A 13,480-nucleotide genomic window follows, 5' to 3' on the forward strand; every position below is an offset into this window, starting at 1 on the left:
GTCTCCTGGAGTTTGTAGAGTGGCTTTGTGTAGTAGGTGTCCTGTAGGGTCCAGTGGTTCAGCCTCCCCAGTCACCTGAGCTGGGCCTTCTATATGCTCCCCTGTGTGGGCTGTGTGCACTCTCCTGTTGTAGTTGAGCCTTGGTTGCTGTTGGCCTCACTGGGAGGAATTGACCCCCAGACCAATCAGCTATGAGGACCAGCTGCAACTACAGCCAGAGAGCTGCTATGCTGGAGACACCCCTATGGAGCAGGATTTACTTCAGTGGGGCTTTGGTGTTCACCAAGTGCCCTCCTTGAGTGTGTCCCTTGTAGATGTGGTAGGGTTGTAATCCAGCGTGGTCGAGTCTGACCACCAGGTGCACTGTCTCTGGGGCTTCCCAGGAGGTGCAAAGTCAGCCTGTGCCAGTGCCTTGCCCAGGGCCACCCAGCATGAGCTACACAGCAAACCGTAGTTGGCTGCTACTTGTGCTGGGCTTGGAGGTGCCCAGGAGAGGCCCAGCTATGAGCCAATGCAGGCTGCCGCTAGTGCCAGGCCTGGGGCCCACTGCTGCTTGTTTGAGAGATTTTAGGAAAGTCCTAAGCATGAAGCGTAAGAGGCCAGTTGCATAGAAAAGCCCCTGGAAATGGCCTGGATGAGCTGCCGGTGGGGAGGGGCGGGATGAAAGGTCAGGTGCTGGCGATTCAAACATGGTGCCTGCCTGCCGGCTGTGCGGGGAGGACTCGCCACAGGAGCCATGGCCTCCGCCAGCCCTTCTGCCTGGGAGGAAGCCGCCCCTCCAACTCTTGCCCCGATTTCAGGCAGGTTAGTTCCCCCCGAGTGTCCCGGGTCCTTTCAGGCTGCTGCCCGGCGCTGGGCTCAGAGGGAGCGTCCGAGTGAGTCCGTGCCGGGACCTTTAGGAGGAGCTGCTGGGGCTCCCGCAGCCTCCGCGACCCTCAGCCACAGTCCCTGATGGTTTCACAGCCCGGAGTTGTGGGGACGTCTCTTCCCGACCTGGAGCCCTGGGCTGGGGGCCTGCTGTGGGGCTGGGACCCCTCAATCCTCCGGGAAACCTCCACCACCGAGATTCCCTCCCGGGTTTCAACCGCGGCCCCATGACTATTTTTTAACTTCCAATTCCTACCCCTTTATTCCTTTACCTTTTCATCCAGTCACCTAACCCCTATCCCGTCTGGCAACTGTGAGAATGTTTTTTGTACCCGTGCTTTTTTTTCTGTTTTGTTTGCTTGTTTGTTTTGTTTTAGATTCCCCATATAAGTGAAATCATATAGCATTTGTCTTTCTCTGTGTGACTTATTTTACTCAGCACAGTACCCTCCAGTTCCATCCATGCCGTTGCAGATGCAAGATTTCATTCTTTATTATGCCCCAGCAATGTTCCATTGTATATGGGTGCTGCATCTTCATTATCCAGTCGTCTATTGACGGGCACTAGGTTGCTTCCATACACGGGCTATTGTAAATAATGCTGCAGTGAACATATGGATGCGTGTGTCTGTTTGATTTAGTGTTTTGGGGCTTCTTCAGATAAATACCCAGAAGTAGAACTGCTGTGTCCTGCTTTATTTCTTGTTTTAAAGTCCATTTTGTCTGGTATAAGTATTTTTTCCATTTTCATGAAACACCTTTACTTTCAGTTCTGCGTGTGTTTTTTGATCTTAATCGAGTCTCTTGTAGACAGCGTATGTCAGGGTCCTGTTTTCTAATCCATTCAGTTACCCTATGTCTTTTAATTGGAGTATTTAATTCATTTACATTTAAAGTAATTGTTGAAAGATATGTAGTTAGTGCCATTTTATTACTCATATTTTTTATCTTTTTTTCTCTTCTTCTTAAAGAAGTCCCTTTAACATTTCTTATAAACCTGGTTTGGTGGTGATTAACTCCTTTAGCTTTTTTGGTCTCAATGATAGCTTTGCTGGGTAGAGTAATCTTGGTTGTAAGTCCTTGCTTTTCATCACTGTGAATATTTTGTGCCAATCCCTTCTGGCCTGCAAAGTTTCTGTTGAGAAACTTCATATAGGCCTTGTTGGGTTAATCTTGTTTGGAACTTGGCACTTCCTGGGCTTTTAGAGTGTGTCTATTTCCTTCACCAGGGGAATTTTCTGTCATTATTTCTTCAAATAGGTTTCTTTCTCTTTCTTTCTTTCTTTCTTTCTTTCTTTCTTTCTTTCTTTCTTTCTTTCTTTCTTTCTTTCTTTCTTCCTTCCTTCCTTCCTTCCTTCCTTCCTTCCTTCCTTCCTTCCTTCCTTCCTTCCTTCCTTCCTTCCTTCCTTCCTTCCTTCCTTCCTTCCTTCCTTTCTTTCTTTCTTTCTTTCTTTTTAAATTAAGTTATTGGGGTGACCTTAGTTAATAAGATCAGATAGGCTTCAAGTGTACATTTCTGTGATATATGATCTTATAGTGCATTGTGTGCCCACCACCCACAGTCAAATCACTTTTTAATCCCTTGCTCTCTCACTCCTCCTTCTGTTACCCCTATGATGAGAATGTTGGTATGCTTACTGTTATCCCAGAGGACCCTTAAACTATTGTCATTTTTTTAATCCTTACGCAAAGATATGTTTATTGATATTTTTTTAAGAGAGAGAGAGAGAAACATCAATGTGAGAGAGAAACATCCATTGGTTGCCTTCCACACTTGCCCCAACAAGGGATCGAACCCAAAACCTAGGTATGTGCCTGATCAGGAATTGAACCCACAACCTTTTGGTGTCTGGGACAACACTCCAACCAACTGTGCCACCTAACCAGGGCTGTCCTCCTTGTTTCAGATTCTTTTTTTTTTTTTTTGCTGTTCTAATTGGTGTTGTCCACTGCCTTGTCTTCCACATTGTTGATTCAACCCTCTGCTGCACCTAATCTGCTGTTGATTCCAATGTGTTCTTCATTTCTGTTATTGCATTCTTCATTTCTGACTGTTGTTTTTTTAATATTTTCTATCTCCATTTTTATGTTTCCTATCTTGTTGAAGTTCTCACTGAGATCACTGAGCATCCTTATAACCAGTATTTTGAATTCTATATCTGGTAGATTGCTAGTCTCCATTTTGTTCAGTTTTTTGGGGGAGTTCTGTTCTTTCATTTGGAATGTGTTGCAGTTTATTTCATCTGCCTCCCTGTGTTTGTTTCTATGTATTAGGTAGAGCTGCTTCATTTCTCAGTCAGGGTAAAGTGGCCTTACATAGCGGGTGTCACGTGGGGCCCAGTGGTGCAGTCTCTCTGGTCACCTGAACTAGTGCTCCAGGTGAGTTCTTTGTATGTGTTGTGTGTGCCCTCTTGTTGTAGTTGAGCTTTGATTACTGTTGGCACCTCAGCGCGAAGGATTGACCCTCAGGCTGATTGGTTGAGGACTGGCTGTAAGTATAGTGGAGAATTTGTTGTGCAGAGGTTGACCCTACAGAGCAGGGTTCACTTTAGTGGGGCTCTGGTGACTGCTGAGTCTGCCCTTTTGAATGTGTCACCTGTGGAGGTGGTTGGATAGTGCTCTGATGTAGTCTGAAGCTGGCTACCAATTGTGTTGTTTTGGGGCCTTTTGGGGGTGAATACCAAGGTCAACTGCTGCATCTGCCCTTCCAAGGGCCAGTTGGTATGAGCTATAAAGTGATCTGCAGATGGTTGCTGCTTGTGCTGAGCACAGAGGTGCTTTGGAAGCTAAGGGGCAAACTAAGGCCAGCTGGCGCTAGTGCTGGGCTTGGAGCAACTTAGGAAGAGGTATGAGACACACCAAGGCCAGATGCTGCTTGTTTAGGGTTTATGAAACTTTGAGAGATTTTAGAAAAGTCTACAGCATGAGCCAAAACAGGCCATTTGTATGGAAAAGCCACTGGAAGGAGCTTGAGTGGGCCTGCAGGATGGGTGGGGTGGGGTCTCAGGGAATCACCAGGGCTGGGAAAACCATGTTAGCCAGATTGATGGAGCCTCAGATATGGTGCCTGCCTTCACCTACAGGCTGAGCGCAGGGAGGGCTCAGGAAAGGAACAGTGGCCTCTGCCAGCACTTCTCCCTCAGAGAGCGCTGTCCTCCCAATTCTCGCCCTGAAGCCAGACAATTCAGTTCCTCCCTGTATGTCTCTGATTCCTTTTAAACTGCTGTCCCAGCGCTGGAGCTCAGAGCGTGTGAGTTCGAGTAAGTCCATGTGCAGGCCCTTTAAGAGGAACGCCTGGAACTCCAGCAGCCTCTGTCTCACTCAGCCACAGTCCCCGCTGGTTTTCACAGCCAGAAGTCATGGGGACTTCTCTTTCCAGCACTGGAACCCTGGGGCCCCTTGCTTCTCAGCTGTGACCCCCGCAGCTGAGATATTTCTGCTGATTTTTTACCACCACATGTGGGGGTGGGACCAGACAGTTCTGCATCTCCGCCCCTCCTGCCAGTATCAACGTGGTTTCTTCAGTATAATCTTGGTTATAGGATTTCTGTTCAGCAAGATTTCAGGTGGTTCTCAGAAATGGTTATTCTGTAGATTAGTTGTTATTTTGATGTGGTCATGGGAGGGGGTTTACCTATTTCATCACCTTGACCAGAAGCCAACATATGCAAATCTTGTAACCCAGCAAATTGGCTCCTAGGTACATCCCCCACAAACACACAGACACAAGACCACCCAAACACCTGTAATGAATGCTCATAGCAACATTATTCATAATTGCTAAAAACTGAAAAGAGCCCACATGTCCGTCAACAGTAGATCAATTGATCCTGGGATATGTATACAGTATTGCTCAATGTTACATGAACAGTCTCAAGGGACATGAACAGCCTGGGTGACTTACAAACACAAGATTGCAAATGAAGCCAGGCTTGGAACAAATACTGCACAATTCGTGTATTTAAAGCTTTCCTTAGGGGCAGCACTCCTCTATGGTGCCAGCAGTCAGGAGAGTGGTGGCCTTTGGGGAAACGGGCGTGTTAGCACCTGGGGAAGGACTGCGGGCCCCGGGCTGCGGGCAGCTCTCCCGTCCGGCCCAGGCAGCCCGCTGTGAAGGCTGACGGAGCTGTGCGCTCACTACCCCGCACTGCTCTGTGCATGTGTTTTACTTCAGCCAGCAACGTTTGTTGATAAAGAAATTGCTCCTAAGAACAGAGGAGGGGAAGTTTGTGTCCCAAGCGAAACATTTGAACTTCCCCTGTGAGAAATGAGGAGCCGGTGCAGATTTTTAAGCAGGAAGGTGATGCCCTCCGGCCGTGAGCAGGCGGAGTAACCTGGAGGGTGGTGGGGAGGGAGTGGGGAGAAGAGTGGTCCGGAGGCTGTCCCGCAGCAGCCGGGAGGGAGGCGGCTCTGCCCCTGCCCCGCGCGAGCCCCCAGCATCACGTGAGCAGCTGTGGGGGGCGCCCCTCCATGGCCAGCTGGACCGAAAATTAAGGCCAGATGAGAGCTGAGAATGGAACTGTGTTTTCTGGCCAAATGTGGCAAGACAAAGAGGACGGAGAGAAGAGGAAGACACGCCGCCTGGGGCCAGGTTCCCACCGCTCTAATCACTGTCATGCAGAACTCAGAGGTGACTGCTGAGGGCAGGAGTGGCGGCCACGCTCCCCTTCCTCACCTTCACGCCCCATCGTTTTCTCAGTTCTCGCCCACCTGGTGGGAGGCGGCAGACGTGGTCTCGGGTGGGGGCCCCCGCCAGGGCCTCTGTCTCAGGGCCAAGCCAGATTTGCTGTGTCTGTCCCTTGACGGTACCCGCTTTCTCGCTCTCCCTGCCGTCCAGTGTCTTTAACAACCAGACATGTTTATGTTCCTATCAAAGGAACGCCAGTTGAGCAACAACAAGAAAAAAGCAAGTGTAGAACACGCATGACCAAGTGCCCAGAGCGGGGCAGCCCGCAACTCCCAGGTGCCTCCTCTTCAGAAGCAAAAGCAGCCTTGCCAAGGACAGCTGAGCACAGACTGCGCCCGGCTGCGGCCGGAGCTGGCCCGGGAAGCACCGAGGCACCTGGGATCCAAGCAGCCCACAGGGCACTGGCCCGCGGTCTCTAAAAGAGTCAACGTTCTAGATTAAGCGACTCGGGAGGCATAACCAAGTGCAATGTGTGGCTTTTAAATGAAACAGCTATGGCCGACCTGCTGGGCCCTTCTAAGGGCGATGGTGTCATGAAGTCATTTGTAGGTTGGTGAGGTCCTGGCATTGCACAGTTACATAGGAGAGTTCCCTCACGCCTCAGAAACACGGGTTTAAACATTTAGGGGTGAATGTCATGATATCTGCAACTTACTTATAAAAACACATATACAGTGTTTATTACAGTCTTTTAACTTTTATGTGGATTTAAAATTTTTCAAGAGAAAATTAAGAAAAAGAGTCTGTAAGTATCGATATAATTTAAAAGTAAAACTAAGTTTTAAAAAATTGATTTAAAATCAACAGGGGCCATAACTTTATGATAGAAATATTTCACAGGGCAAATCATATGGCTTAATCCTATGTCCTGGTCAGATAGTGAAGAGAAATGCAGATAATTGGGTACAGAGCTGCACAGACTGGAGCAGTAAACAGATACAGGCGCAGGACAGGGACAGGACAACCCCGTGTGCACAGCACACTGCGTGAGCAGGAGAAAGCCTGTCCTCGGAAAACTGTCACTACAGATGCTTAAGGCCTGGAAGCAGGGTAGGTCAGGAACTCAGATGCCGGCCCTGGCCCTGGCCCTCACTAGCTATCTGGGTTTGGGTGAGTTTTTTTCTTTTAATTTCCTTAGGTTACTTTATCCAAAATGAGAGCATTAAAATACAAAAATTCACAAGTTGCAGACACGTATGTTAAACCCTTAGCAAAGTATCTGGCATAGTAAGTGCGTAAAGGTTGGTGCTAGTATGATCACAGACATATTTTAGAAAATTAGGCAGAAATGGGCATTCTGGAGTTACAGCTCTACACAGGGGAGTGTGATGGAGTGAGGGTGATAGTCCGCCTGACGGAGGGGCGGCCTGGGGCAGTCTCAGCCAGAGCAGCCTGGTGACCAGACCGACCTGGTAGCCCTCCCTTCGTCACTGTGACTGTGTGTCGTTGGGGAATTTACTTCATCTTCCCAAATCTCAGTTTTCTTGTGAGGTGCCTAAGAAGTTAAAATAGCAAACGCACTAAATAAGTGGTAGCAATCTTTGTTAAAATCTGAATGTATCTATTTAAAACATTCTTCATGATGTTTTATTGTTTAAAAAACAATTTACTGCCCTGACCAGTTTGGCTCAGTGGCTAGAGCATCTGCCTGCGGACTGAAGGGTCCCGCGTTCAATTCCGCCCACGGGCACGCACTTCGCTCGCAGACTTGGTCCCTGGCCCCGGTCGGGCACGTGCGGGAGGCCGCCACTTGGTGTGTCTCTCACATCGATGTCTCCCTCTGTCTCTCCCTCTCTCTTCTACTCTCTCTGAAAAGCAGTGGAAAAAATATCCTCGGGTGAGGGTTAAAAAACAAACAAAAACAAATTTACTGAATTGAGTTATACAAGAATTCTTACCTTCATATGTAAAGAGTAAAGGTGTTTTATTTGTGGGGGAAGGCACAGAAATTTTAATTTGAAATAGGGCCTCCCAGCTGCCCATCAGGTTTCAGTAGGAAGGAAAGCCGCCGAAACATGAAAAGGCATCAGACGCAACCACATCCTTGACATCTGATCACCTTGCTCTCGGGTGTGGTTTTGCTCAGTTTTAGCTCCTCTCCTTCCGTTCGGCGCGTTCAGACGCGAGGGGCCGGGCGCAGTGGAGGCTCCGCGGGCGCCCGGGGCCTTCCCTTCTCCCAGGGAACGCGGGAGGTCCGGGAGGGCACCGGGATGGACACAGCAGAGGGCAGCCGTGCAGGGCCCAGGGCAGCTCCAGACGCCAGGGGGCAGGCAGAAAACTGGGCAGAAAGGGCGCTCTGGAGATGCAGCTCCAGACAGGCCAGGAGACGGGCACGGCCGCCAGCCTCAGCGCCTCCCTCCCGGGGCCCTGAAGAGCCCTCCCCATGCTGGGCGCCATGCGAGGGGGAAGGAAGGTGGGAACCCCAGAGGCCGAGACGTTACCCAGGTCACCGGATCAGGCTACGTTGAACATGGAGTAGATATTTGGTTAGTTCTTTCCTGCCCATAAGCAGGAGGAAGCTTGAGAGGAGCCCCCGAGTAGCTGTATACAACTTCAAGGTGCTATTCTGGAGAGATCCGAGTGGCAGAGTGAATGAAGTTTTGCAATAATGGCTCTACATCCTGTCCACATGCTGAGGGGGAGAGTCCGGCACCTTCAGTGCCCGGTGGCCTGGTGTACTGAGAGTGGCGGTCAGTTTATGTGTCAGCTTGCCCGGGCCATGAGTGCCCAGGCAGGTGGTCCAGCGTTATTTCTGGGTGTGTCCGTGAGGGGTTGCCAGAGGAGCTTAGCACTGAGCCTGTGGACCGAGCAGGTGCCCTCCCCAGTGTGGGAGAGCCTCGTCCACCCACTGAGCCAGCACAGGGGAGGAAGGCGGAGGAGGGGTCGTTTTGCTCTCTGCCTGACTGCTGAGCTGGGGTGTGGTCTCCTCTCCTCAGGCGGCGGGTTAATCCCTCAGCTCCCCTGATTCTCAGACCTTTGGACTCAGAGTGGAATTTACACCAGCAGCTTTCCTGGGTCCCCCTGGCAGCTGGCAGGCAGCAGATCTTGGGACACCTCAGCCTCCACAATCACGTGGGCCAGTCCTTGTAATAGCTGCCCCCCATACGTGTGTGTAGATGGATGGATGGGTGGGCGAAAGGAGGCTTTCAGTTGTGAGTATGCGAAACCCAGAGTAATAAAGCTAATGTAATGGGCATAACCTGCACGTCTTTTTCTATACAAACACCTGTAAACTTATTTTGCCCGCCCCTGCACACACACACACACACACACACGCACACACACGCACACACACGCACACACACGCACACACACATACACCCCATTGGTCCTGTTTCCCCAGAGAACTCCGATGAATACACTGAGATTTTGACTCCCTGGCACGTGGCTGCAGCTGCAGTCATGCACGTGGATAACATCTTCCAAAGGGGGCTGACAGAGCTAGACAGCACCTAGGACAGGCCTGAAGGGTGCCCCTCAGGGCCGGGAGGAAGTCGCGGGAGGAGCCGGGGTGTCGCCGCCATGGGAGGAAGCTGGAAGGGGTGGCATTTTAAATCACATTTGGGCTTTTCCCCTTGCTGGCTTTCCACGGTCAGACAGCCGCTTTTCTACACCGACTTGCTTAGTTTTCATAGCTTCTCTATCTATTTGCAATGTCGCTGCCGGGAGAGTTGCAGGTGGAAGTGACCATTGCTCCTTAGGGGCCTGGTGGGGAGCTGCCACCCTGCCCGGCTCCCTGGCTGGAAGGGGTTTGGAAAGGCCTCGCTCGTGGCGGGGAGGGCTGGGCGAGGTCAGCTCCCGCACTGAGCAGGCATCCCGACAACACGGACGTGGGGCTGTCGCTTAGGACTGTCCTTGTGCCAAACACTTAGGCCGAGCTGAACGGAGCCTTCCTACCTGCCTTCAGTTCACGGGTAAATAGAGGTTGGAGGACCAGCGAAGTAGCTCCACGGGGACACAGGCGCAATCGGAAGCGGGGACATCCTGCCACACCACTGGCTCAGTATTCATACAGTTTCACTGACCTTCAGAAACTCAAGGTCATATAAGAAGGCTCCTACAAATTTGTCCTGGGGGCACAGGAGGGGCCCATGTTAATTATTAAGAGAGATTATACTAGGCATAGTAATGCATTGGGCAGTCCTTCCCTCGATCCTGTGTGAGCACAAACAGGCAAGTTCTGACATCATTGGAAAACTTAACTATGAACTGCTGTTAGAGATACTGGGGAATTTTTTTTTTTTTATTAATTTTGTTAGGTATGATAATGACGGTGTGATTATAAAGGTTCTTTAAAAAGAAAGAAAGAAATGCCTCCGGAAGTATTCGGAGGTGAAATGTCACGATGTCTGAAACTCACATCGCAATAGTGCAGAAACGTGGGGCGTGTTCCTTGTTTATAGAGAGAGCGGCGAGGGGTAAAATGTCACGTCTGCAGCTTACATGAAAATATCTCGCACAAACACCCACGTCAATGAAACATACAGGGCACACTCAGACGTTCCTCCTGCTCTCCGGGGCCTGGCCCCTCCACTTCCTCACGCCTGGAGAATCACACTCCCCACATCCGAACTGAGTGCCGTGCGGCCAGGTTATTAGATCCGGCGGGCAGGGGTGAGGTGCTTCAGGGCGAGGCCTGGTCACCGGCACCTGGAGGACGCGGCCACAGCACACTCGGCCCCTTGTGCAGTCAGTATCAACGTCACGGAGCCTCTGTGGACTTGGGTCCCCAAATGATGCCTAAAAGAAGCACAGCTCCCAACCTCCCACCAACTTATGCTGGACGCAGTAGTAAACTGTGTTGCTTTAAAAGCCACTGTCACCTTGGCCAGTTTGGCCAAGTGGTGAGAGCATCCGCCCTCAGACTGAAGGGTCCCGGGTTCGATTCAGGCCAAGGGCACGTACCCGGGTTGCAGGCTCCATCCCTGGCCTTGGTCGGGGTGCGTGTGAGAAGCAATCGATGTGTCCCTCTCACATCGATGTTTCTCTCTCCCTTCCACTCTCGGAAAAGCAGTGGGAAAATATCCTCGGGTGCGGATTAAAAATAATAATAATTAAAAAAATAAAACCACTGTAAAGCCACCGGGATTGTCACTAAAGCATAACCCAGCCTTTCCTGACTGATAGAGTTAATACATATTCAAACTAGGTGATGGGTTTATTAGCCTCTCTACTTTTCTGAAATTTCTTACAATAAAACGTCTAAAGAATGATTTTCTTTGAAAAATGAGTATCTATATTGCTGGCATTAGTTCAATGAGATTTCTTCTTATTAACACCTGCTTTTGTGATGCTGGGGATGGCTCGATACTGTCAGAGTAAACAATGGAAGGAGGACCTAGTACTGCTTCTAAATTTATCTGATTGGCAGAAAAACATTCTTTGGATTTCAGTTTCCTTTCCTATAAAACGAAGAATTTAGACATTACAAAATGTAATGATAAAGTAATTTAGGTACTTAATATCAACTACTTTTAAATGGATATAAACACATACATGTGTGTGTTAAACACAGAGAGGGAAAGGAAAGACTAAGAGATACCTAAAATTCACGACTAAACATACCTGGAGCACCGAGGCATTAAATACTATGAGGTTCAATTGCCCACCCTTTCTGGCCCTATGTGTCCTCAGTGTAAGAAATGCAACTAACCCCCGTTGCTGCCCAGCAGGCTAATTGGCAACATTAAAGGGGCCGGTCATCCTTGTCCCACTGGCCACAGGCTCCTTCTCTGATTGCACCTCCCTTCTCAACCTTGACCTGGTCGCCATGACAACATCGGGACCAGGATGCTGATTGGCAGAGGCAGAGAGATGCCAGCAGGATTCAGAGACTGGCCTCCCCCGCTTGCATGTTTCTTAAGTCTGTTAGCTCACCCTGTGTCTTTCTTCTTGTTTCTCCCTGTGGGTTTTAAATTGACTTAATAAACTAGGTGCTTGGAGCAGTTACATTTGGCTGGTGGGACTTTCTGTACTGTGACCTCTGGGGCTGGTTGGCAGATGGTATCCAGTTGGTGATGAACAAGGGATGAATCCCAATTAAATTAATAGGGTAAGCAGGTCACACTGCAGAAATGCTCTTGGAAATTAAAGCAAAATTTAAGATGAAAACCTTCATCCTAGGAGCACTGGGAGGAACGGACTATGGTGTCATGTAGAAATGAGTTAAACAAGAGACCAGGAAATAAATTCAGGACAAAAGTCAGGGTGAACTGATCAAATCTATAGAAGGGGAAAAAAAAAATTTCCAGAACCAAAGGAGATGTGTGGCTGTTAGGGAGCTGAGACTGATGTGGGAAAGCAGAAATGTCCGGCAGAAATCCAGCCAAAACAGCAACTGCCACCTCTGGGAGCAGACCTGCAGGGTGGTCTGACCTCGAATAGAGAGCCCGGAGGACACACTCAAAAAGACAGCTTCTGTGAGCCCCAACAGCACCGCCCACAAACGAGGGACTCACACCAGCTCGGACTTAAATAAATACAGAATTAATCAAATCTCTAAAATCATAATGAACTTTATGGTGACAGAAAAACCCTGCTCCAAGCCAACCCATCACTACAGTTGTGTCTTTCAAGAGTGTCTTCTAATGAAGTCACCGTATTTGGAGCCTTATGCCAGGCTCCTCTCGCTTAGCCCAAGACTGTCGAGGTGGATCCCAGCGGCTGTGTCACCCTGTGCTCGTGCCACTGAGCAGAGCCCAGTGGGGTGGCTGATCACAGCCGTTTATCCAGTCACTCAGGGCATGCGGCTTGTTTCCAGTTTGGGGCTATTAGAGGTAGAGCTTGTGCAAGTTTTTGTGAAAAGAACTTTTTCATTTTCTAGGGTGCAAACCCGGGAGTGGGATCACTGGGCCACAGGCAGGGCATGTTTAACTCTGAGGGAAATGCTCCATCCTGCATCCCCAGCCACGTCCGAGGGTGTAGCCGCTTGTGTCCTTGCCAGCACCGGGTGGGGCAGGATTTCTAATCCAACCATTCCGATAGGTGTGTTAGTGGTTCCTTCTTATTTTTTCTCTCCTTCTTTCTTGGGAAATTTTGCAGATTAATTAACAATAAATAAAAAAGTACCCCCTGTGACCTATTGCCTATTATATACCTGGAAGAAAAAACATAGAAAGTGGCTGCTGAGGGGAAAAAGTCCAAACAACCTGAAGATTGATAGGATTTTCAGATGTCATCAGAAGAGGTTGGTACCAGATGCTGTAAAGCAAAATAAGGCTCTCCCTCTGACAAGGCCACACACAGCCAACGGCACACTCCAGAGGTGGGGGACATATTCCAACCCCCCCGTCTGGACCTAAACAGACACGTTTCACACGCACGCATCCTGACAGTGGACCCGTGGGCATTACCACAGGCCGAGGCCCTGTCCCGAACCCAGGCGGAAACAGGCACCGGTGCAATGCGCTGGCTGTGCCCCAGTCCGGACTGGGGACCAAGCTCTCTGCTCACAGGAAACCAAGAGCTGCACCACGCAGCGGGCAGGCCAGGACCTGGGGCGAAGCCACTGGCTCCCTGAAAGGGGACCACTGGCATCTGAGGAAGCTTGGGGGTCAGACGATCTTGAGGGGAAGCCATTGGGCCTCCCTGGCCTGGCTTACTGACAAGTGCTGTGTTTTTTGTTACACCGATTTAAAAGGCAAGAGAGGACAAAAAGGCCCACGGAATTGCCTGGAAGCCCCCACTCCCTCCCCTGCCACTACACGACTGCAGTGAAAGGCTGGGGAAGCCCACTGGGTGGCTAGCTCCAAGCTGTTGAAGACTCGCAAACAATACCTACTTGGCCTGTGAATTAGCAGACTATAAACTGAGAAGCTGGTGGCAATCAGGTAGAGAAATATAATGAAACATCACAACATTTCCAAATAATGGTAGGATATGGCCCAATTCACACCTCAAAGAAGATATCTGGAACCAGATTACAGG

Source organism: Miniopterus natalensis, chromosome 12 (assembly GCF_054644295.1).
Source record: "Miniopterus natalensis isolate mMinNat1 chromosome 12, mMinNat1.hap1, whole genome shotgun sequence".
NCBI classification, from domain to species: domain Eukaryota; kingdom Metazoa; phylum Chordata; class Mammalia; order Chiroptera; family Miniopteridae; genus Miniopterus; species Miniopterus natalensis.